The 18,391-nt window shown below is 44.9% G+C and overlaps 53 non-coding genes across 53 annotated transcripts; all 53 read left to right on the top strand.

The window, feature by feature from the left end:
• The first annotated feature begins 5 nt into the window (after positions 1 to 5).
• Positions 6 to 92, top strand: Trnay-gua. The gene is given in 2 exon segments: positions 6 to 42; positions 57 to 92. It is a non-coding gene; the product is annotated as a tRNA-Tyr (tRNA).
• Positions 93 to 531: 439 nt separating this feature from the next.
• Positions 532 to 637, top strand: LOC123468424. The gene has a single exon (XR_006642266.1). It is a non-coding gene; the product is annotated as a U6 spliceosomal RNA (small nuclear RNA).
• A 71-nt stretch (positions 638 to 708) lies between these two features.
• On the top strand, positions 709 to 791 carry Trnat-ugu. Its single transcript is given in 2 exon segments — positions 709 to 744; positions 756 to 791. It is a non-coding gene; the product is annotated as a tRNA-Thr (tRNA).
• Positions 792 to 904: 113 nt separating this feature from the next.
• Positions 905 to 988, top strand: Trnal-cag. Its single transcript has one exon. It is a non-coding gene; the product is annotated as a tRNA-Leu (tRNA).
• Positions 989 to 1,083: 95 nt separating this feature from the next.
• Trnas-aga lies at positions 1,084 to 1,165 on the top strand. Its single transcript has one exon. It is a non-coding gene; the product is annotated as a tRNA-Ser (tRNA).
• Positions 1,166 to 1,340: 175 nt separating this feature from the next.
• On the top strand, positions 1,341 to 1,427 carry Trnay-gua. The gene is given in 2 exon segments: positions 1,341 to 1,377; positions 1,392 to 1,427. It is a non-coding gene; the product is annotated as a tRNA-Tyr (tRNA).
• A 439-nt stretch (positions 1,428 to 1,866) lies between these two features.
• Positions 1,867 to 1,972, top strand: LOC123468423. The gene has a single exon (XR_006642265.1). It is a non-coding gene; the product is annotated as a U6 spliceosomal RNA (small nuclear RNA).
• A 71-nt stretch (positions 1,973 to 2,043) lies between these two features.
• Trnat-ugu lies at positions 2,044 to 2,126 on the top strand. The gene is given in 2 exon segments: positions 2,044 to 2,079; positions 2,091 to 2,126. It is a non-coding gene; the product is annotated as a tRNA-Thr (tRNA).
• A 113-nt stretch (positions 2,127 to 2,239) lies between these two features.
• Trnal-cag lies at positions 2,240 to 2,323 on the top strand. The gene has a single exon. It is a non-coding gene; the product is annotated as a tRNA-Leu (tRNA).
• A 95-nt stretch (positions 2,324 to 2,418) lies between these two features.
• On the top strand, positions 2,419 to 2,500 carry Trnas-aga. Its single transcript has one exon. It is a non-coding gene; the product is annotated as a tRNA-Ser (tRNA).
• Positions 2,501 to 2,675: 175 nt separating this feature from the next.
• Positions 2,676 to 2,762, top strand: Trnay-gua. The gene is given in 2 exon segments: positions 2,676 to 2,712; positions 2,727 to 2,762. It is a non-coding gene; the product is annotated as a tRNA-Tyr (tRNA).
• Positions 2,763 to 3,201: 439 nt separating this feature from the next.
• On the top strand, positions 3,202 to 3,307 carry LOC123468422. The gene has a single exon (XR_006642264.1). It is a non-coding gene; the product is annotated as a U6 spliceosomal RNA (small nuclear RNA).
• Positions 3,308 to 3,378: 71 nt separating this feature from the next.
• Positions 3,379 to 3,461, top strand: Trnat-ugu. Its single transcript is given in 2 exon segments — positions 3,379 to 3,414; positions 3,426 to 3,461. It is a non-coding gene; the product is annotated as a tRNA-Thr (tRNA).
• A 113-nt stretch (positions 3,462 to 3,574) lies between these two features.
• Positions 3,575 to 3,658, top strand: Trnal-cag. Its single transcript has one exon. It is a non-coding gene; the product is annotated as a tRNA-Leu (tRNA).
• A 95-nt stretch (positions 3,659 to 3,753) lies between these two features.
• Positions 3,754 to 3,835, top strand: Trnas-aga. The gene has a single exon. It is a non-coding gene; the product is annotated as a tRNA-Ser (tRNA).
• A 175-nt stretch (positions 3,836 to 4,010) lies between these two features.
• Trnay-gua lies at positions 4,011 to 4,097 on the top strand. The gene is given in 2 exon segments: positions 4,011 to 4,047; positions 4,062 to 4,097. It is a non-coding gene; the product is annotated as a tRNA-Tyr (tRNA).
• A 439-nt stretch (positions 4,098 to 4,536) lies between these two features.
• LOC123468421 lies at positions 4,537 to 4,642 on the top strand. Its single transcript, XR_006642263.1, has one exon. It is a non-coding gene; the product is annotated as a U6 spliceosomal RNA (small nuclear RNA).
• Positions 4,643 to 4,713: 71 nt separating this feature from the next.
• Positions 4,714 to 4,796, top strand: Trnat-ugu. The gene is given in 2 exon segments: positions 4,714 to 4,749; positions 4,761 to 4,796. It is a non-coding gene; the product is annotated as a tRNA-Thr (tRNA).
• Positions 4,797 to 4,909: 113 nt separating this feature from the next.
• On the top strand, positions 4,910 to 4,993 carry Trnal-cag. The gene has a single exon. It is a non-coding gene; the product is annotated as a tRNA-Leu (tRNA).
• Positions 4,994 to 5,088: 95 nt separating this feature from the next.
• On the top strand, positions 5,089 to 5,170 carry Trnas-aga. The gene has a single exon. It is a non-coding gene; the product is annotated as a tRNA-Ser (tRNA).
• A 175-nt stretch (positions 5,171 to 5,345) lies between these two features.
• Positions 5,346 to 5,432, top strand: Trnay-gua. The gene is given in 2 exon segments: positions 5,346 to 5,382; positions 5,397 to 5,432. It is a non-coding gene; the product is annotated as a tRNA-Tyr (tRNA).
• A 462-nt stretch (positions 5,433 to 5,894) lies between these two features.
• On the top strand, positions 5,895 to 6,000 carry LOC123468420. The gene has a single exon (XR_006642262.1). It is a non-coding gene; the product is annotated as a U6 spliceosomal RNA (small nuclear RNA).
• Positions 6,001 to 6,071: 71 nt separating this feature from the next.
• Trnat-ugu lies at positions 6,072 to 6,154 on the top strand. The gene is given in 2 exon segments: positions 6,072 to 6,107; positions 6,119 to 6,154. It is a non-coding gene; the product is annotated as a tRNA-Thr (tRNA).
• Positions 6,155 to 6,267: 113 nt separating this feature from the next.
• On the top strand, positions 6,268 to 6,351 carry Trnal-cag. Its single transcript has one exon. It is a non-coding gene; the product is annotated as a tRNA-Leu (tRNA).
• A 95-nt stretch (positions 6,352 to 6,446) lies between these two features.
• Positions 6,447 to 6,527, top strand: Trnas-aga. Its single transcript has one exon. It is a non-coding gene; the product is annotated as a tRNA-Ser (tRNA).
• Positions 6,528 to 6,702: 175 nt separating this feature from the next.
• On the top strand, positions 6,703 to 6,789 carry Trnay-gua. Its single transcript is given in 2 exon segments — positions 6,703 to 6,739; positions 6,754 to 6,789. It is a non-coding gene; the product is annotated as a tRNA-Tyr (tRNA).
• Positions 6,790 to 7,228: 439 nt separating this feature from the next.
• On the top strand, positions 7,229 to 7,334 carry LOC123468419. Its single transcript, XR_006642261.1, has one exon. It is a non-coding gene; the product is annotated as a U6 spliceosomal RNA (small nuclear RNA).
• Positions 7,335 to 7,405: 71 nt separating this feature from the next.
• Trnat-ugu lies at positions 7,406 to 7,488 on the top strand. Its single transcript is given in 2 exon segments — positions 7,406 to 7,441; positions 7,453 to 7,488. It is a non-coding gene; the product is annotated as a tRNA-Thr (tRNA).
• Positions 7,489 to 7,601: 113 nt separating this feature from the next.
• On the top strand, positions 7,602 to 7,685 carry Trnal-cag. Its single transcript has one exon. It is a non-coding gene; the product is annotated as a tRNA-Leu (tRNA).
• A 95-nt stretch (positions 7,686 to 7,780) lies between these two features.
• Trnas-aga lies at positions 7,781 to 7,861 on the top strand. The gene has a single exon. It is a non-coding gene; the product is annotated as a tRNA-Ser (tRNA).
• Positions 7,862 to 8,036: 175 nt separating this feature from the next.
• Trnay-gua lies at positions 8,037 to 8,123 on the top strand. Its single transcript is given in 2 exon segments — positions 8,037 to 8,073; positions 8,088 to 8,123. It is a non-coding gene; the product is annotated as a tRNA-Tyr (tRNA).
• A 439-nt stretch (positions 8,124 to 8,562) lies between these two features.
• LOC123468438 lies at positions 8,563 to 8,668 on the top strand. Its single transcript, XR_006642280.1, has one exon. It is a non-coding gene; the product is annotated as a U6 spliceosomal RNA (small nuclear RNA).
• A 71-nt stretch (positions 8,669 to 8,739) lies between these two features.
• Trnat-ugu lies at positions 8,740 to 8,822 on the top strand. The gene is given in 2 exon segments: positions 8,740 to 8,775; positions 8,787 to 8,822. It is a non-coding gene; the product is annotated as a tRNA-Thr (tRNA).
• A 113-nt stretch (positions 8,823 to 8,935) lies between these two features.
• On the top strand, positions 8,936 to 9,019 carry Trnal-cag. The gene has a single exon. It is a non-coding gene; the product is annotated as a tRNA-Leu (tRNA).
• Positions 9,020 to 9,114: 95 nt separating this feature from the next.
• Trnas-aga lies at positions 9,115 to 9,196 on the top strand. Its single transcript has one exon. It is a non-coding gene; the product is annotated as a tRNA-Ser (tRNA).
• Positions 9,197 to 9,371: 175 nt separating this feature from the next.
• Trnay-gua lies at positions 9,372 to 9,458 on the top strand. The gene is given in 2 exon segments: positions 9,372 to 9,408; positions 9,423 to 9,458. It is a non-coding gene; the product is annotated as a tRNA-Tyr (tRNA).
• A 440-nt stretch (positions 9,459 to 9,898) lies between these two features.
• Positions 9,899 to 10,004, top strand: LOC123468437. Its single transcript, XR_006642279.1, has one exon. It is a non-coding gene; the product is annotated as a U6 spliceosomal RNA (small nuclear RNA).
• A 71-nt stretch (positions 10,005 to 10,075) lies between these two features.
• Trnat-ugu lies at positions 10,076 to 10,158 on the top strand. Its single transcript is given in 2 exon segments — positions 10,076 to 10,111; positions 10,123 to 10,158. It is a non-coding gene; the product is annotated as a tRNA-Thr (tRNA).
• A 113-nt stretch (positions 10,159 to 10,271) lies between these two features.
• On the top strand, positions 10,272 to 10,355 carry Trnal-cag. The gene has a single exon. It is a non-coding gene; the product is annotated as a tRNA-Leu (tRNA).
• Positions 10,356 to 10,450: 95 nt separating this feature from the next.
• Positions 10,451 to 10,532, top strand: Trnas-aga. Its single transcript has one exon. It is a non-coding gene; the product is annotated as a tRNA-Ser (tRNA).
• A 175-nt stretch (positions 10,533 to 10,707) lies between these two features.
• Positions 10,708 to 10,794, top strand: Trnay-gua. Its single transcript is given in 2 exon segments — positions 10,708 to 10,744; positions 10,759 to 10,794. It is a non-coding gene; the product is annotated as a tRNA-Tyr (tRNA).
• A 439-nt stretch (positions 10,795 to 11,233) lies between these two features.
• LOC123468436 lies at positions 11,234 to 11,339 on the top strand. Its single transcript, XR_006642278.1, has one exon. It is a non-coding gene; the product is annotated as a U6 spliceosomal RNA (small nuclear RNA).
• Positions 11,340 to 11,410: 71 nt separating this feature from the next.
• Trnat-ugu lies at positions 11,411 to 11,493 on the top strand. Its single transcript is given in 2 exon segments — positions 11,411 to 11,446; positions 11,458 to 11,493. It is a non-coding gene; the product is annotated as a tRNA-Thr (tRNA).
• Positions 11,494 to 11,605: 112 nt separating this feature from the next.
• Trnal-cag lies at positions 11,606 to 11,689 on the top strand. The gene has a single exon. It is a non-coding gene; the product is annotated as a tRNA-Leu (tRNA).
• A 95-nt stretch (positions 11,690 to 11,784) lies between these two features.
• Positions 11,785 to 11,865, top strand: Trnas-aga. Its single transcript has one exon. It is a non-coding gene; the product is annotated as a tRNA-Ser (tRNA).
• Positions 11,866 to 12,039: 174 nt separating this feature from the next.
• Positions 12,040 to 12,126, top strand: Trnay-gua. The gene is given in 2 exon segments: positions 12,040 to 12,076; positions 12,091 to 12,126. It is a non-coding gene; the product is annotated as a tRNA-Tyr (tRNA).
• A 438-nt stretch (positions 12,127 to 12,564) lies between these two features.
• LOC123468429 lies at positions 12,565 to 12,670 on the top strand. Its single transcript, XR_006642271.1, has one exon. It is a non-coding gene; the product is annotated as a U6 spliceosomal RNA (small nuclear RNA).
• Positions 12,671 to 12,741: 71 nt separating this feature from the next.
• Trnat-ugu lies at positions 12,742 to 12,824 on the top strand. The gene is given in 2 exon segments: positions 12,742 to 12,777; positions 12,789 to 12,824. It is a non-coding gene; the product is annotated as a tRNA-Thr (tRNA).
• A 114-nt stretch (positions 12,825 to 12,938) lies between these two features.
• Trnal-cag lies at positions 12,939 to 13,022 on the top strand. The gene has a single exon. It is a non-coding gene; the product is annotated as a tRNA-Leu (tRNA).
• A 95-nt stretch (positions 13,023 to 13,117) lies between these two features.
• Trnas-aga lies at positions 13,118 to 13,198 on the top strand. The gene has a single exon. It is a non-coding gene; the product is annotated as a tRNA-Ser (tRNA).
• Positions 13,199 to 13,373: 175 nt separating this feature from the next.
• Trnay-gua lies at positions 13,374 to 13,460 on the top strand. Its single transcript is given in 2 exon segments — positions 13,374 to 13,410; positions 13,425 to 13,460. It is a non-coding gene; the product is annotated as a tRNA-Tyr (tRNA).
• Positions 13,461 to 13,899: 439 nt separating this feature from the next.
• On the top strand, positions 13,900 to 14,005 carry LOC123468418. The gene has a single exon (XR_006642260.1). It is a non-coding gene; the product is annotated as a U6 spliceosomal RNA (small nuclear RNA).
• A 71-nt stretch (positions 14,006 to 14,076) lies between these two features.
• Trnat-ugu lies at positions 14,077 to 14,159 on the top strand. Its single transcript is given in 2 exon segments — positions 14,077 to 14,112; positions 14,124 to 14,159. It is a non-coding gene; the product is annotated as a tRNA-Thr (tRNA).
• The last annotated feature ends 4,232 nt before the right edge of the window (positions 14,160 to 18,391 follow it).

The following is an 18,391-nucleotide window of genomic DNA, read 5'->3' as shown; positions in this document are numbered from 1 at the left end:
ATGTCCCTTCGATAGCTCAGTTGGTAGAGCGGTGGACTGTAGCATTGTACAAAGATATCCATAGGTCACTGGTTCAACTCCGGTTCGAAGGACTGTACACTTGATTTCTTTTCTGTTTGTTTTTTTGTCTCTGTTCGTTGCAATGCTTTCAAACAAATCTGGCTTTTTACACCACGTACAAATTCCCCACCGTGATGGTGCACCAGAATGAGAAACGTGCTCGCTGGTAAAAAAAGAGAGCATAGATTCACGATTGTTATACGCCATGGATTGAGCAGAAGTTCCTGGACGTTAGCTGCACTAATTCAATACATCGTTGAATACTCTTTCGTCAAGTCGGCCCAAGAGCACTGCGCATGGGGGACACACAAAAGCAAATATCTGAATACAGTTCATTTTAGGAAATCTGACAGCTGACTGACTATCACTATTCAATAGATCATTTCCACGTACAAACAACGTTAAGCTGCAGCAACGGATTGGACTTGAAAAATAAGAGGTACAAAAGCTTTGGTCGGCATTATTGTTACTGTATTCCACACGGAATACATATACTAAAATTGGAACGATACAGAGAAGATTAGCATGGCCCCTGCGCAAGGATGACACGCAAAATCGTGAAGCGTTCCACATTTTTGGCCATGTTCATTAAGTAAACCAAAACCCGTCTAATACGGATAGCTATGTCTTTGCGAGTTGATCCTATCAGCCTTCTTAGCTCAGTGGCAGAGCACTAGTCTTGTAAACACCTGGCTAACTAGGGGTCATGAGTTCAATTCTCATAGAGGGCACAATGCACTGAAGACATTTATATAATTGTTAACATACGCGTAGCCACAAAATCATGATCACAATGTAAGTGAAATACAGGGGACCACTCCCCAAAATTATTCAAAGGCATTCAGTCAGGATGGCCGAGCGGTCCAAGGCGCTGCGTTCAGGTCGCAGTCCAGTTCTCTGGGCGAGGGTTCGAATCCCTCTTCTGACACACACGTAAAAGATTTATATCAAAACCAATTGAAGTAGATCAGCTGTTAATGAGTTATAGCGGGTTTTCATCAATTGTTCTGACATTAACTAACAGCAGATGTGGCCGAGTGGTTAAGGCGACTGACTAGAAATCAGTTTCCCTTCGGGAGCGTAGGTTCGAATCCTACCATCTGCGTTGCGGTGGGTAGCACGCGTAACGATAAGAAAACTAGGAAATTGCGCTGCTTACTATTACAGTTACTATACGTGAGAATTGAATGAGATTTTTGTTAATACTTACTGAAGTTTGCTCAGTTGTCACGCACACCATTTCTATTGATAGTACTCAACTGAATCTAAAGATTCATGTCCCTTCGATAGCTCAGTTGGTAGAGCGGTGGACTGTAGCATTGTACAAAGATATCCATAGGTCACTGGTTCAACTCCGGTTCGAAGGACTGTACACTTGATTTCTTTTCTGTTTGTTTTTTTGTCTCTGTTCGTTGCAATGCTTTCAAACAAATCTGGCTTTTTACACCACGTACAAATTCCCCACCGTGATGGTGCACCAGAATGAGAAACGTGCTCGCTGGTAAAAAAAGAGAGCATAGATTCACGATTGTTATACGCCATGGATTGAGCAGAAGTTCCTGGACGTTAGCTGCACTAATTCAATACATCGTTGAATACTCTTTCGTCAAGTCGGCCCAAGAGCACTGCGCATGGGGGACACACAAAAGCAAATATCTGAATACAGTTCATTTTAGGAAATCTGACAGCTGACTGACTATCACTATTCAATAGATCATTTCCACGTACAAACAACGTTAAGCTGCAGCAACGGATTGGACTTGAAAAATAAGAGGTACAAAAGCTTTGGTCGGCATTATTGTTACTGTATTCCACACGGAATACATATACTAAAATTGGAACGATACAGAGAAGATTAGCATGGCCCCTGCGCAAGGATGACACGCAAAATCGTGAAGCGTTCCACATTTTTGGCCATGTTCATTAAGTAAACCAAAACCCGTCTAATACGGATAGCTATGTCTTTGCGAGTTGATCCTATCAGCCTTCTTAGCTCAGTGGCAGAGCACTAGTCTTGTAAACACCTGGCTAACTAGGGGTCATGAGTTCAATTCTCATAGAGGGCACAATGCACTGAAGACATTTATATAATTGTTAACATACGCGTAGCCACAAAATCATGATCACAATGTAAGTGAAATACAGGGGACCACTCCCCAAAATTATTCAAAGGCATTCAGTCAGGATGGCCGAGCGGTCCAAGGCGCTGCGTTCAGGTCGCAGTCCAGTTCTCTGGGCGAGGGTTCGAATCCCTCTTCTGACACACACGTAAAAGATTTATATCAAAACCAATTGAAGTAGATCAGCTGTTAATGAGTTATAGCGGGTTTTCATCAATTGTTCTGACATTAACTAACAGCAGATGTGGCCGAGTGGTTAAGGCGACTGACTAGAAATCAGTTTCCCTTCGGGAGCGTAGGTTCGAATCCTACCATCTGCGTTGCGGTGGGTAGCACGCGTAACGATAAGAAAACTAGGAAATTGCGCTGCTTACTATTACAGTTACTATACGTGAGAATTGAATGAGATTTTTGTTAATACTTACTGAAGTTTGCTCAGTTGTCACGCACACCATTTCTATTGATAGTACTCAACTGAATCTAAAGATTCATGTCCCTTCGATAGCTCAGTTGGTAGAGCGGTGGACTGTAGCATTGTACAAAGATATCCATAGGTCACTGGTTCAACTCCGGTTCGAAGGACTGTACACTTGATTTCTTTTCTGTTTGTTTTTTTGTCTCTGTTCGTTGCAATGCTTTCAAACAAATCTGGCTTTTTACACCACGTACAAATTCCCCACCGTGATGGTGCACCAGAATGAGAAACGTGCTCGCTGGTAAAAAAAGAGAGCATAGATTCACGATTGTTATACGCCATGGATTGAGCAGAAGCTCCTGGACGTTAGCTGCACTAATTCAATACATCGTTGAATACTCTTTCGTCAAGTCGGCCCAAGAGCACTGCGCATGGGGGACACACAAAAGCAAATATCTGAATACAGTTCATTTTAGGAAATCTGACAGCTGACTGACTATCACTATTCAATAGATCATTTCCACGTACAAACAACGTTAAGCTGCAGCAACGGATTGGACTTGAAAAATAAGAGGTACAAAAGCTTTGGTCGGCATTATTGTTACTGTATTCCACACGGAATACATATACTAAAATTGGAACGATACAGAGAAGATTAGCATGGCCCCTGCGCAAGGATGACACGCAAAATCGTGAAGCGTTCCACATTTTTGGCCATGTTCATTAAGTAAACCAAAACCCGTCTAATACGGATAGCTATGTCTTTGCGAGTTGATCCTATCAGCCTTCTTAGCTCAGTGGCAGAGCACTAGTCTTGTAAACACCTGGCTAACTAGGGGTCATGAGTTCAATTCTCATAGAGGGCACAATGCACTGAAGACATTTATATAATTGTTAACATACGCGTAGCCACAAAATCATGATCACAATGTAAGTGAAATACAGGGGACCACTCCCCAAAATTATTCAAAGGCATTCAGTCAGGATGGCCGAGCGGTCCAAGGCGCTGCGTTCAGGTCGCAGTCCAGTTCTCTGGGCGAGGGTTCGAATCCCTCTTCTGACACACACGTAAAAGATTTATATCAAAACCAATTGAAGTAGATCAGCTGTTAATGAGTTATAGCGGGTTTTCATCAATTGTTCTGACATTAACTAACAGCAGATGTGGCCGAGTGGTTAAGGCGACTGACTAGAAATCAGTTTCCCTTCGGGAGCGTAGGTTCGAATCCTACCATCTGCGTTGCGGTGGGTAGCACGCGTAACGATAAGAAAACTAGGAAATTGCGCTGCTTACTATTACAGTTACTATACGTGAGAATTGAATGAGATTTTTGTTAATACTTACTGAAGTTTGCTCAGTTGTCACGCACACCATTTCTATTGATAGTACTCAACTGAATCTAAAGATTCATGTCCCTTCGATAGCTCAGTTGGTAGAGCGGTGGACTGTAGCATTGTACAAAGATATCCATAGGTCACTGGTTCAACTCCGGTTCGAAGGACTGTACACTTGATTTCTTTTCTGTTTGTTTTTTTGTCTCTGTTCGTTGCAATGCTTTCAAACAAATCTGGCTTTTTACACCACGTACAAATTCCCCACCGTGATGGTGCACCAGAATGAGAAACGTGCTCGCTGGTAAAAAAAGAGAGCATAGATTCACGATTGTTATACGCCATGGATTGAGCAGAAGTTCCTGGACGTTAGCTGCACTAATTCAATACATCGTTGAATACTCTTTCGTCAAGTCGGCCCAAGAGCACTGCGCATGGGGGACACACAAAAGCAAATATCTGAATACAGTTCATTTTAGGAAATCTGACAGCTGACTGACTATCACTATTCAATAGATCATTTCCACGTACAAACAACGTTAAGCTGCAGCAACGGATTGGACTTGAAAAATAAGAGGTACAAAAGCTTTGGTCGGCATTATTGTTACTGTATTCCACACGGAATACATATACTAAAATTGGAACGATACAGAGAAGATTAGCATGGCCCCTGCGCAAGGATGACACGCAAAATCGTGAAGCGTTCCACATTTTTGGCCATGTTCATTAAGTAAACCAAAACCCGTCTAATACGGATAGCTATGTCTTTGCGAGTTGATCCTATCAGCCTTCTTAGCTCAGTGGCAGAGCACTAGTCTTGTAAACACCTGGCTAACTAGGGGTCATGAGTTCAATTCTCATAGAGGGCACAATGCACTGAAGACATTTATATAATTGTTAACATACGCGTAGCCACAAAATCATGATCACAATGTAAGTGAAATACAGGGGACCACTCCCCAAAATTATTCAAAGGCATTCAGTCAGGATGGCCGAGCGGTCCAAGGCGCTGCGTTCAGGTCGCAGTCCAGTTCTCTGGGCGAGGGTTCGAATCCCTCTTCTGACACACACGTAAAAGATTTATATCAAAACCAATTGAAGTAGATCAGCTGTTAATGAGTTATAGCGGGTTTTCATCAATTGTTCTGACATTAACTAACAGCAGATGTGGCCGAGTGGTTAAGGCGACTGACTAGAAATCAGTTTCCCTTCGGGAGCGTAGGTTCGAATCCTACCATCTGCGTTGCGGTGGGTAGCACGCGTAACGATAAGAAAACTAGGAAATTGCGCTGCTTACTATTACAGTTACTATACGTGAGAATTGAATGAGATTTTTGTTAATACTTACTGAAGTTTGCTCAGTTGTCACGCACACCATTTCTATTGATAGTACTCAACTGAATCTAAAGATTCATGTCCCTTCGATAGCTCAGTTGGTAGAGCGGTGGACTGTAGCATTGTACAAAGATATCCATAGGTCACTGGTTCAACTCCGGTTCGAAGGACTGTACACTTGATTTCTTTTCTGTTTGTTTTTTTGTCTCTGTTCGTTGCAATGCTTTCAAACAAATCTGGCTTTTTACACCACGTACAAATTCCCCACCGTGATGGTGCACCAGAATGAGAAACGTGCTCGCTGGTAAAAAAAAGAGAGCATAGATTCACGATTGTTATACGCCGCGTTCACGATTGTTATACGCCATGGATTGAGCAGAAGTTCCTGGACGTTAGCTGCACTAATTCAATACATCGTTGAATACTCTTTCGTCAAGTCGGCCCAAGAGCACTGCGCATGGGGGACACACAAAAGCAAATATCTGAATACAGTTCATTTTAGGAAATCTGACAGCTGACTGACTATCACTATTCAATAGATCATTTCCACGTACAAACAACGTTAAGCTGCAGCAACGGATTGGACTTGAAAAATAAGAGGTACAAAAGCTTTGGTCGGCATTATTGTTACTGTATTCCACACGGAATACATATACTAAAATTGGAACGATACAGAGAAGATTAGCATGGCCCCTGCGCAAGGATGACACGCAAAATCGTGAAGCGTTCCACATTTTTGGCCATGTTCATTAAGTAAACCAAAACCCGTCTAATACGGATAGCTATGTCTTTGCGAGTTGATCCTATCAGCCTTCTTAGCTCAGTGGCAGAGCACTAGTCTTGTAAACACCTGGCTAACTAGGGGTCATGAGTTCAATTCTCATAGAGGGCACAATGCACTGAAGACATTTATATAATTGTTAACATACGCGTAGCCACAAAATCATGATCACAATGTAAGTGAAATACAGGGGACCACTCCCCAAAATTATTCAAAGGCATTCAGTCAGGATGGCCGAGCGGTCCAAGGCGCTGCGTTCAGGTCGCAGTCCAGTTCTCTGGGCGAGGGTTCGAATCCCTCTTCTGACACACACGTAAAAGATTTATATCAAAACCAATTGAAGTAGATCAGCTGTTAATGAGTTATAGCGGGTTTTCATCAATTGTTCTGACATTAACTAACAGCAGATGTGGCCGAGTGGTTAAGGCGACTGACTAGAAATCAGTTTCCTTCGGGAGCGTAGGTTCGAATCCTACCATCTGCGTTGCGGTGGGTAGCACGCGTAACGATAAGAAAACTAGGAAATTGCGCTGCTTACTATTACAGTTACTATACGTGAGAATTGAATGAGATTTTTGTTAATACTTACTGAAGTTTGCTCAGTTGTCACGCACACCATTTCTATTGATAGTACTCAACTGAATCTAAAGATTCATGTCCCTTCGATAGCTCAGTTGGTAGAGCGGTGGACTGTAGCATTGTACAAAGATATCCATAGGTCACTGGTTCAACTCCGGTTCGAAGGACTGTACACTTGATTTCTTTTCTGTTTGTTTTTTTGTCTCTGTTCGTTGCAATGCTTTCAAACAAATCTGGCTTTTTACACCACGTACAAATTCCCCACCGTGATGGTGCACCAGAATGAGAAACGTGCTCGCTGGTAAAAAAAGAGAGCATAGATTCACGATTGTTATACGCCATGGATTGAGCAGAAGTTCCTGGACGTTAGCTGCACTAATTCAATACATCGTTGAATACTCTTTCGTCAAGTCGGCCCAAGAGCACTGCGCATGGGGGACACACAAAAGCAAATATCTGAATACAGTTCATTTTAGGAAATCTGACAGCTGACTGACTATCACTATTCAATAGATCATTTCCACGTACAAACAACGTTAAGCTGCAGCAACGGATTGGACTTGAAAAATAAGAGGTACAAAAGCTTTGGTCGGCATTATTGTTACTGTATTCCACACGGAATACATATACTAAAATTGGAACGATACAGAGAAGATTAGCATGGCCCCTGCGCAAGGATGACACGCAAAATCGTGAAGCGTTCCACATTTTTGGCCATGTTCATTAAGTAAACCAAAACCCGTCTAATACGGATAGCTATGTCTTTGCGAGTTGATCCTATCAGCCTTCTTAGCTCAGTGGCAGAGCACTAGTCTTGTAAACACCTGGCTAACTAGGGGTCATGAGTTCAATTCTCATAGAGGGCACAATGCACTGAAGACATTTATATAATTGTTAACATACGCGTAGCCACAAAATCATGATCACAATGTAAGTGAAATACAGGGGACCACTCCCCAAAATTATTCAAAGGCATTCAGTCAGGATGGCCGAGCGGTCCAAGGCGCTGCGTTCAGGTCGCAGTCCAGTTCTCTGGGCGAGGGTTCGAATCCCTCTTCTGACACACACGTAAAAGATTTATATCAAAACCAATTGAAGTAGATCAGCTGTTAATGAGTTATAGCGGGTTTTCATCAATTGTTCTGACATTAACTAACAGCAGATGTGGCCGAGTGGTTAAGGCGACTGACTAGAAATCAGTTTCCTTCGGGAGCGTAGGTTCGAATCCTACCATCTGCGTTGCGGTGGGTAGCACGCGTAACGATAAGAAAACTAGGAAATTGCGCTGCTTACTATTACAGTTACTATACGTGAGAATTGAATGAGATTTTTGTTAATACTTACTGAAGTTTGCTCAGTTGTCACGCACACCATTTCTATTGATAGTACTCAACTGAATCTAAAGATTCATGTCCCTTCGATAGCTCAGTTGGTAGAGCGGTGGACTGTAGCATTGTACAAAGATATCCATAGGTCACTGGTTCAACTCCGGTTCGAAGGACTGTACACTTGATTTCTTTTCTGTTTGTTTTTTTGTCTCTGTTCGTTGCAATGCTTTCAAACAAATCTGGCTTTTTACACCACGTACAAATTCCCCACCGTGATGGTGCACCAGAATGAGAAACGTGCTCGCTGGTAAAAAAAGAGAGCATAGATTCACGATTGTTATACGCCATGGATTGAGCAGAAGTTCCTGGACGTTAGCTGCACTAATTCAATACATCGTTGAATACTCTTTCGTCAAGTCGGCCCAAGAGCACTGCGCATGGGGGACACACAAAAGCAAATATCTGAATACAGTTCATTTTAGGAAATCTGACAGCTGACTGACTATCACTATTCAATAGATCATTTCCACGTACAAACAACGTTAAGCTGCAGCAACGGATTGGACTTGAAAAATAAGAGGTACAAAAGCTTTGGTCGGCATTATTGTTACTGTATTCCACACGGAATACATATACTAAAATTGGAACGATACAGAGAAGATTAGCATGGCCCCTGCGCAAGGATGACACGCAAAATCGTGAAGCGTTCCACATTTTTGGCCATGTTCATTAAGTAAACCAAAACCCGTCTAATACGGATAGCTATGTCTTTGCGAGTTGATCCTATCAGCCTTCTTAGCTCAGTGGCAGAGCACTAGTCTTGTAAACACCTGGCTAACTAGGGGTCATGAGTTCAATTCTCATAGAGGGCACAATGCACTGAAGACATTTATATAATTGTTAACATACGCGTAGCCACAAAATCATGATCACAATGTAAGTGAAATACAGGGGACCACTCCCCAAAATTATTCAAAGGCATTCAGTCAGGATGGCCGAGCGGTCCAAGGCGCTGCGTTCAGGTCGCAGTCCAGTTCTCTGGGCGAGGGTTCGAATCCCTCTTCTGACACACACGTAAAAGATTTATATCAAAACCAATTGAAGTAGATCAGCTGTTAATGAGTTATAGCGGGTTTTCATCAATTGTTCTGACATTAACTAACAGCAGATGTGGCCGAGTGGTTAAGGCGACTGACTAGAAATCAGTTTCCCTTCGGGAGCGTAGGTTCGAATCCTACCATCTGCGTTGCGGTGGGTAGCACGCGTAACGATAAGAAAACTAGGAAATTGCGCTGCTTACTATTACAGTTACTATACGTGAGAATTGAATGAGATTTTTGTTAATACTTACTGAAGTTTGCTCAGTTGTCACGCACACCATTTCTATTGATAGTACTCAACTGAATCTAAAGATTCATGTCCCTTCGATAGCTCAGTTGGTAGAGCGGTGGACTGTAGCATTGTACAAAGATATCCATAGGTCACTGGTTCAACTCCGGTTCGAAGGACTGTACACTTGATTTCTTTTCTGTTTGTTTTTTTGTCTCTGTTCGTTGCAATGCTTTCAAACAAATCTGGCTTTTTCACACCACGTACAAATTCCCCACCGTGATGGTGCACCAGAATGAGAAACGTGCTCGCTGGTAAAAAAAGAGAGCATAGATTCACGATTGTTATACGCCATGGATTGAGCAGAAGTTCCTGGACGTTAGCTGCACTAATTCAATACATCGTTGAATACTCTTTCGTCAAGTCGGCCCAAGAGCACTGCGCATGGGGGACACACAAAAGCAAATATCTGAATACAGTTCATTTTAGGAAATCTGACAGCTGACTGACTATCACTATTCAATAGATCATTTCCACGTACAAACAACGTTAAGCTGCAGCAACGGATTGGACTTGAAAAATAAGAGGTACAAAAGCTTTGGTCGGCATTATTGTTACTGTATTCCACACGGAATACATATACTAAAATTGGAACGATACAGAGAAGATTAGCATGGCCCCTGCGCAAGGATGACACGCAAAATCGTGAAGCGTTCCACATTTTTGGCCATGTTCATTAAGTAAACCAAAACCCGTCTAATACGGATAGCTATGTCTTTGCGAGTTGATCCTATCAGCCTTCTTAGCTCAGTGGCAGAGCACTAGTCTTGTAAACACCTGGCTAACTAGGGGTCATGAGTTCAATTCTCATAGAGGGCACAATGCACTGAAGACATTTATATAATTGTTAACATACGCGTAGCCACAAAATCATGATCACAATGTAAGTGAAATACAGGGGACCACTCCCCAAAATTATTCAAAGGCATTCAGTCAGGATGGCCGAGCGGTCCAAGGCGCTGCGTTCAGGTCGCAGTCCAGTTCTCTGGGCGAGGGTTCGAATCCCTCTTCTGACACACACGTAAAAGATTTATATCAAAACCAATTGAAGTAGATCAGCTGTTAATGAGTTATAGCGGGTTTTCATCAATTGTTCTGACATTAACTAACAGCAGATGTGGCCGAGTGGTTAAGGCGACTGACTAGAAATCAGTTTCCCTTCGGGAGCGTAGGTTCGAATCCTACCATCTGCGTTGCGGTGGGTAGCACGCGTAACGATAAGAAAACTAGGAAATTGCGCTGCTTACTATTACAGTTACTATACGTGAGAATTGAATGAGATTTTTGTTAATACTTACTGAAGTTTGCTCAGTTGTCACGCACACCATTTCTATTGATAGTACTCAACTGAATCTAAAGATTCATGTCCCTTCGATAGCTCAGTTGGTAGAGCGGTGGACTGTAGCATTGTACAAAGATATCCATAGGTCACTGGTTCAACTCCGGTTCGAAGGACTGTACACTTGATTTCTTTTCTGTTTGTTTTTTTGTCTCTGTTCGTTGCAATGCTTTCAAACAAATCTGGCTTTTTACACCACGTACAAATTCCCCACCGTGATGGTGCACCAGAATGAGAAACGTGCTCGCTGGTAAAAAAAGAGAGCATAGATTCACGATTGTTATACGCCATGGATTGAGCAGAAGTTCCTGGACGTTAGCTGCACTAATTCAATACATCGTTGAATACTCTTTCGTCAAGTCGGCCCAAGAGCACTGCGCATGGGGGACACACAAAAGCAAATATCTGAATACAGTTCATTTTAGGAAATCTGACAGCTGACTGACTATCACTATTCAATAGATCATTTCCACGTACAAACAACGTTAAGCTGCAGCAACGGATTGGACTTGAAAAATAAGAGGTACAAAAGCTTTGGTCGGCATTATTGTTACTGTATTCCACACGGAATACATATACTAAAATTGGAACGATACAGAGAAGATTAGCATGGCCCCTGCGCAAGGATGACACGCAAAATCGTGAAGCGTTCCACATTTTTGGCCATGTTCATTAAGTAAACCAAAACCCGTCTAATACGGATAGCTATGTCTTTGCGAGTTGATCCTATCAGCCTTCTTAGCTCAGTGGCAGAGCACTAGTCTTGTAAACACCTGGCTAACTAGGGGTCATGAGTTCAATTCTCATAGAGGGCACAATGCACTGAAGACATTTATATAATTGTTAACATACGCGTAGCCACAAAATCATGATCACAATGTAAGTGAAATACAGGGGACCACTCCCAAAATTATTCAAAGGCATTCAGTCAGGATGGCCGAGCGGTCCAAGGCGCTGCGTTCAGGTCGCAGTCCAGTTCTCTGGGCGAGGGTTCGAATCCCTCTTCTGACACACACGTAAAAGATTTATATCAAAACCAATTGAAGTAGATCAGCTGTTAATGAGTTATAGCGGGTTTTCATCAATTGTTCTGACATTAACTAACAGCAGATGTGGCCGAGTGGTTAAGGCGACTGACTAGAAATCAGTTTCCTTCGGGAGCGTAGGTTCGAATCCTACCATCTGCGTTGCGGTGGGTAGCACGCGTAACGATAAGAAAACTAGGAAATTGCGCTGCTTACTATTACAGTTACTATACGTGAGAATTGAATGAGATTTTGTTAATACTTACTGAAGTTTGCTCAGTTGTCACGCACACCATTTCTATTGATAGTACTCAACTGAATCTAAAGATTCATGTCCCTTCGATAGCTCAGTTGGTAGAGCGGTGGACTGTAGCATTGTACAAAGATATCCATAGGTCACTGGTTCAACTCCGGTTCGAAGGACTGTACACTTGATTTCTTTTCTGTTTGTTTTTTTGTCTCTGTTCGTTGCAATGCTTTCAAACAAATCTGGCTTTTACACCACGTACAAATTCCCCACCGTGATGGTGCACCAGAATGAGAAACGTGCTCGCTGGTAAAAAAAGAGAGCATAGATTCACGATTGTTATACGCCATGGATTGAGCAGAAGTTCCTGGACGTTAGCTGCACTAATTCAATACATCGTTGAATACTCTTTCGTCAAGTCGGCCCAAGAGCACTGCGCATGGGGGACACACAAAAGCAAATATCTGAATACAGTTCATTTTAGGAAATCTGACAGCTGACTGACTATCACTATTCAATAGATCATTTCCACGTACAAACAACGTTAAGCTGCAGCAACGGATTGGACTTGAAAAATAAGAGGTACAAAAGCTTTGGTCGGCATTATTGTTACTGTATTCCACACGGAATACATATACTAAAATTGGAACGATACAGAGAAGATTAGCATGGCCCCTGCGCAAGGATGACACGCAAAATCGTGAAGCGTTCCACATTTTTGGCCATGTTCATTAAGTAAACCAAAACCCGTCTAATACGGATAGCTATGTCTTTGCGAGTTGATCCTATCAGCCTTCTTAGCTCAGTGGCAGAGCACTAGTCTTGTAAACACCTGGCTAACTAGGGGTCATGAGTTCAATTCTCATAGAGGGCACAATGCACTGAAGACATTTATATAATTGTTAACATACGCGTAGCCACAAAATCATGATCACAATGTAAGTGAAATACAGGGGACCACTCCCCAAAAATTATTCAAAGGCATTCAGTCAGGATGGCCGAGCGGTCCAAGGCGCTGCGTTCAGGTCGCAGTCCAGTTCTCTGGGCGAGGGTTCGAATCCCTCTTCTGACACACACGTAAAAGATTTATATCAAAACCAATTGAAGTAGATCAGCTGTTAATGAGTTATAGCGGGTTTTCATCAATTGTTCTGACATTAACTAACAGCAGATGTGGCCGAGTGGTTAAGGCGACTGACTAGAAATCAGTTTCCTTCGGGAGCGTAGGTTCGAATCCTACCATCTGCGTTGCGGTGGGTAGCACGCGTAACGATAAGAAAACTAGGAAATTGCGCTGCTTACTATTACAGTTACTATACGTGAGAATTGAATGAGATTTTTGTTAATACTTACTGAAGTTTGCTCAGTTGTCACGCACACCATTTCTATTGATAGTACTCAACTGAATCTAAAGATTCATGTCCCTTCGATAGCTCAGTTGGTAGAGCGGTGGACTGTAGCATTGTACAAAGATATCCATAGGTCACTGGTTCAACTCCGGTTCGAAGGACTGTACACTTGATTTCTTTTCTGTTTGTTTTTTTGTCTCTGTTCGTTGCAATGCTTTCAAACAAATCTGGCTTTTTACACCACGTACAAATTCCCCACCGTGATGGTGCACCAGAATGAGAAACGTGCTCGCTGGTAAAAAAAGAGAGCATAGATTCACGATTGTTATACGCCATGGATTGAGCAGAAGTTCCTGGACGTTAGCTGCACTAATTCAATACATCGTTGAATACTCTTTCGTCAAGTCGGCCCAAGAGCACTGCGCATGGGGGACACACAAAAGCAAATATCTGAATACAGTTCATTTTAGGAAATCTGACAGCTGACTGACTATCACTATTCAATAGATCATTTCCACGTACAAACAACGTTAAGCTGCAGCAACGGATTGGACTTGAAAAATAAGAGGTACAAAAGCTTTGGTCGGCATTATTGTTACTGTATTCCACACGGAATACATATACTAAAATTGGAACGATACAGAGAAGATTAGCATGGCCCCTGCGCAAGGATGACACGCAAAATCGTGAAGCGTTCCACATTTTTGGCCATGTTCATTAAGTAAACCAAAACCCGTCTAATACGGATAGCTATGTCTTTGCGAGTTGATCCTATCAGCCTTCTTAGCTCAGTGGCAGAGCACTAGTCTTGTAAACACCTGGCTAACTAGGGGTCATGAGTTCAATTCTCATAGAGGGCACAATGCACTGAAGACATTTATATAATTGTTAACATACGCGTAGCCACAAAATCATGATCACAATGTAAGTGAAATACAAGGGACCACTCCCCAAAAATTATTCAAAGGCATTCAGTCAGGATGGCCGAGCGGTCCAAGGCGCTGCGTTCAGGTCGCAGTCCAGTTCTCTGGGCTTTGTGTCTTTTGGCAAGATCGAAGGATCGCCACTGTATTTAAAACCAGTACGGGAGTCCACGAGAATGTGGGCGATGAGACGGACATGAAAGTAATTACTGATCGCATCAAACGTTCGAGCCTGACCGACCCCCTCAGCCACCGCGCTCGCCGCTCCTCTAGCGGCGTTTTCTTTGCGCCACCAATATCACACACACACTTGACGACATGATCCACACACACATCACAACCCTTCCCGAGCCGCCGCTCTACAGCGATGGCCAATCTTCACCGAATGGCGGCGCCGGAGACAATATAGGTCAACGATAAAGAAGCGAATAGATGAAGGCGACGAAGATACATGGGATAACTCATCGCACGTCGACGGGGATTGGAGGATAGTTGGAACATAACATGGAGATAATTGTGCGAGGAGGGCAGATACATTCTTCACATACCGAGAGATTAAACAGAAATAACGACTCGCGGCTTGCGTGTACGGGGCTTCTGCGAGGCGTCACGCCCGATGGGGCCGGTAGTGGTCAAAGCTGCCCAGTAGACGTGTAATCGGGATCGCCTGCTGCCGTTTCCCCACCTCCAGCACCGCTCGTGGAAGATGATTCCACCTCCCCTCCGCCGCCGATGTCGCTGGAACCAACAAAGCGGAGGGAGAATCGGCTTGTTTCGCCGCAAAACGCTGCCACTGCAAATTTGATGCGATACGAGCTGGTGATCGCCCGATCGCCACTTATTACACCAACGCGGTCCCATAATTTTTGTGTCCGGTCTTGCACTCATCGACGAACCGATGGATAGCGGACGGAGAGGGCGCTGTCCTGGCAAGTCGTAACGAAAGCGGACTGCAGCATCAGCTGCCGCCTTGTGCTCCTGTACAAAAAGCCGCTATCGCTTTTTCCATTGGCTTGCGTATGTGATGATCGGTAGGCTGGTATGATAGACCGAAGTTGATGACCGAACACTATCTGGGCCGGCGACAAACCACTTTCGATGTAACAGAATTACGGAATTCTACGAGTCCGGGTGAGAAGGCTTCCGATGGTTAAGTCGCCTGATGGTGCTAGCTTTGCCACCAACTCCTTACCGCCTTCACCGCCGCTACAGCGTGCCCATTGCTTTGGGGGATGTGGCGACGAATTGCCGCCTTCGACCCCCCACTTCCGCTTCAGAGCCTCCTGGAAATTTCCCGGCACTGAATTGAGGGCCGCCATCCGATCGAGAGCGCAGGTACACCAGTTCCACGAAATTACCGAAACGGCTTGCACCACTTCGTGCATCGGATCGCGTCGCCATTGATGAACACCAGCCAACCGGATAGCCTGTCGGCGTGCACCAGCACATGGTGATCCGCTGAAATAAACTCTACGACCGTCTTGGAAAACGCTATGTTGGGCCGGTCGGACATCATCGGCTCCTGGCAATGGCTCGGCAAACGCTCCTGGTATAGCACCGCCGATGAGCATGGTCACATCATCTCGTGATTCCAGGCCAGTAGATCGTCTGGCAAGCGCCTTTTCGTTATGACAATGCCGGGAGCCGCATCAGCTTATTCACGTGTCCTGACGTGCCGCCGTGGCAACGATCGTGGAACCGCATAGGACGACGTTATCCACTGATAAATGATTCGAATCGACCAGAATGCCGATGTGATCGGGTGCGGCGCACGGTCTACAAGGCAACCGCTGGATTCTAGCGGCGTCGCCACCAGATCTCGACGTATTGGGGTCCGCTGATGCCGTCACTCGCAAGTCCGGAATAGATTATCCGTCAAATGGCTCGAGAGATCCCGACTCGTCGTGGGCTCGCAAATGCTGCTGATGCCTTGAAGTGTGATGCCGACGCACGGAATGACGCCAACCCGCTCCGACGCATTCATCGTCCACCGCCGGATCATTCACAGGTGCCCGCGATAATGCATCGAATATGTGGTCTTTTTCCCTTCCGCCATCGTGGAAGCGCGTACAGGAGACGCTCCTTCAGGCGCTGGATCTTGGGATTATCGACAGCATCCAATGTGTATCGATCCACTATGGCACCAATGCTTGAGGATCCACCACCAATGTAAAAATTTAGTAATCGGAGAAAAAGTCAGCATCCGGATTGCCCATTCCACCGCTGACATCCTGAGTCCACCACTGCATATCTCGACTCCGTATCCGAGCACCAGCGAATTGGCGATCCACCAGCTTCCAGGAATCGCCATGTCTGCCAAAGCATAGCCCCATACCGTGTTTGCGCGAGGCATCGACCTGGATTGTCGTTTCACGCATGGGGTCGAAGTGCACCAACACAGCGAGGAGAGATAAGGGCCAGTTTTACAGCTTCGAAAGACTGATCATGATCTTCGGTCCACACGAAAGGATTGCGCAGGAAGTGGACGAAGGGGACCCCGCGCCGCCACTCCAGTAGAATATCCCACAATTGTTCAACCAACCCCATGAAAGAACGCAGCTCTGATACGTTGGTTATCTTGGGGAAAATGCGACAGCGCTTTGAGTTTTTCTTCTCGATTATGATGCCGCCGTGCCGGATATCATATCCGACCCAAGAAATGCGGGATTGAGCAAACCGGAAATTTCTCCTTACTGAAGGTGATTCCTGCTCGTCCGCGCTGCCTGCAATACTGCACATACTCCCGCGACGTGGCTGGAGTCGACTGGTCAAATCGCAGCAAGTCGTCAACCACTCACGGTGTTAGACAATGCTGCAAACGCGACATCCGTCGCCGATTTGTACTCGTCCGAACAAACACAATCCCAAAGACGCAAGGATTTAACTTATCGCCCAGGGGGTCATAAACGTAGTCAAATGTTGGCAGGAGGGCTGGAGGCATTCGATATGCCTGGCCGCATCGAAGCGGCTGAAATATCGCTTACCCTATCACTTCCCGCTCGCCGTGGTGTACGCGTTGGATGGGTAGGCCGTAACACGAATTTGTTTAGGCGTGTATGATCGACACATATACGAATTTTTCCAGTTTTGCATTCCGAATGACGTATCAATGGAGCGGCCCACTCGCGCCTCGCTAACTGCCACGATCATATCCTTCCGCCAAATCGTCTGGCAAAGCACGCTTCACGTCAGAACGATCCCCGAAAGCAATGGGTCGCGCACCATTGACATAAAATGGGGACTGGATCATTAGCGGAATTAATGATACCCGGGCCTGCCATTTTGCGTGTAACCCCTCTTCCGGTTAAAAACCGATTTCAAGCTCAAGCCTGATAGCCCTCTGATGGTCGAAATCTTACTCCGCGGTAAATCGTGAGGATGTAAATATCCTTGAGAAACGTCCCCGCCAGCAGATGAAGTGGAAGTTGTGTCACTTTGATGGATTTCCTCCGGCAATGAAAACGTAACCGAACGCACTCAGAGACAGCGGCTTCGAAGATTATTGTCGATGCAAAATATTTAATTCGACGCAATCCAACCAGCATAAAGAGCATGCCGCGGATTCCCGGGCAGGAACACAATCGTGATATGGGCGCTCCGATCCGCATACCGGAGGATACTTGAATGTCTCGCTGTCCGATGAATGCAGCGAGAGGATCTGTCGGCCATCACTGGGTCAAATGGCCGAAGCCGCCAGATCCTTTCAACTAGGCGAAGCTGCCATAACGTCGCGGCCCCGCGACACTGACCTCAGCACCTGGATCAGGAATAACGTCACTGATTTGAGCACTTTTACCACAAACACTGCCATCGTCACGAATCGTCCAACCATGTAGTCAGAGCAGCGCCGCCGATGAGTATCTTGGACATTTCACGTGGTTGCGCGGGCCCATTTATGGATTTAGATCCTAAAGCCATTTCTTATTTTCCCATTGCCCGTTTCCTTCATGAGAGGTGGGGCATCTGGGGAAAAATGATCAGGCTTTCCACATACTTAGCGATTTTAACGCGCTTATCACGCTGGACAGCTGTCTTCCCATTCACATGGGTCAGGCAGCCACCGCGCCACGCAATTTCAATAGACGATTGTCAACCTTTTTTGTAATTTGTGGGTGAATAAGCTGCAACACCGGTTGTCCACTCACAAGTGCTCGCGTTACGCGAAGGCC

This window comes from Daphnia magna, unplaced genomic scaffold (assembly GCF_020631705.1).
Source record: "Daphnia magna isolate NIES unplaced genomic scaffold, ASM2063170v1.1 Dm_contigs359, whole genome shotgun sequence".
Classification (NCBI taxonomy): Eukaryota; Metazoa; Arthropoda; class Branchiopoda; order Diplostraca; family Daphniidae; genus Daphnia; species Daphnia magna.
This window is presented reverse-complemented; position numbering and strand designations above follow the sequence as displayed.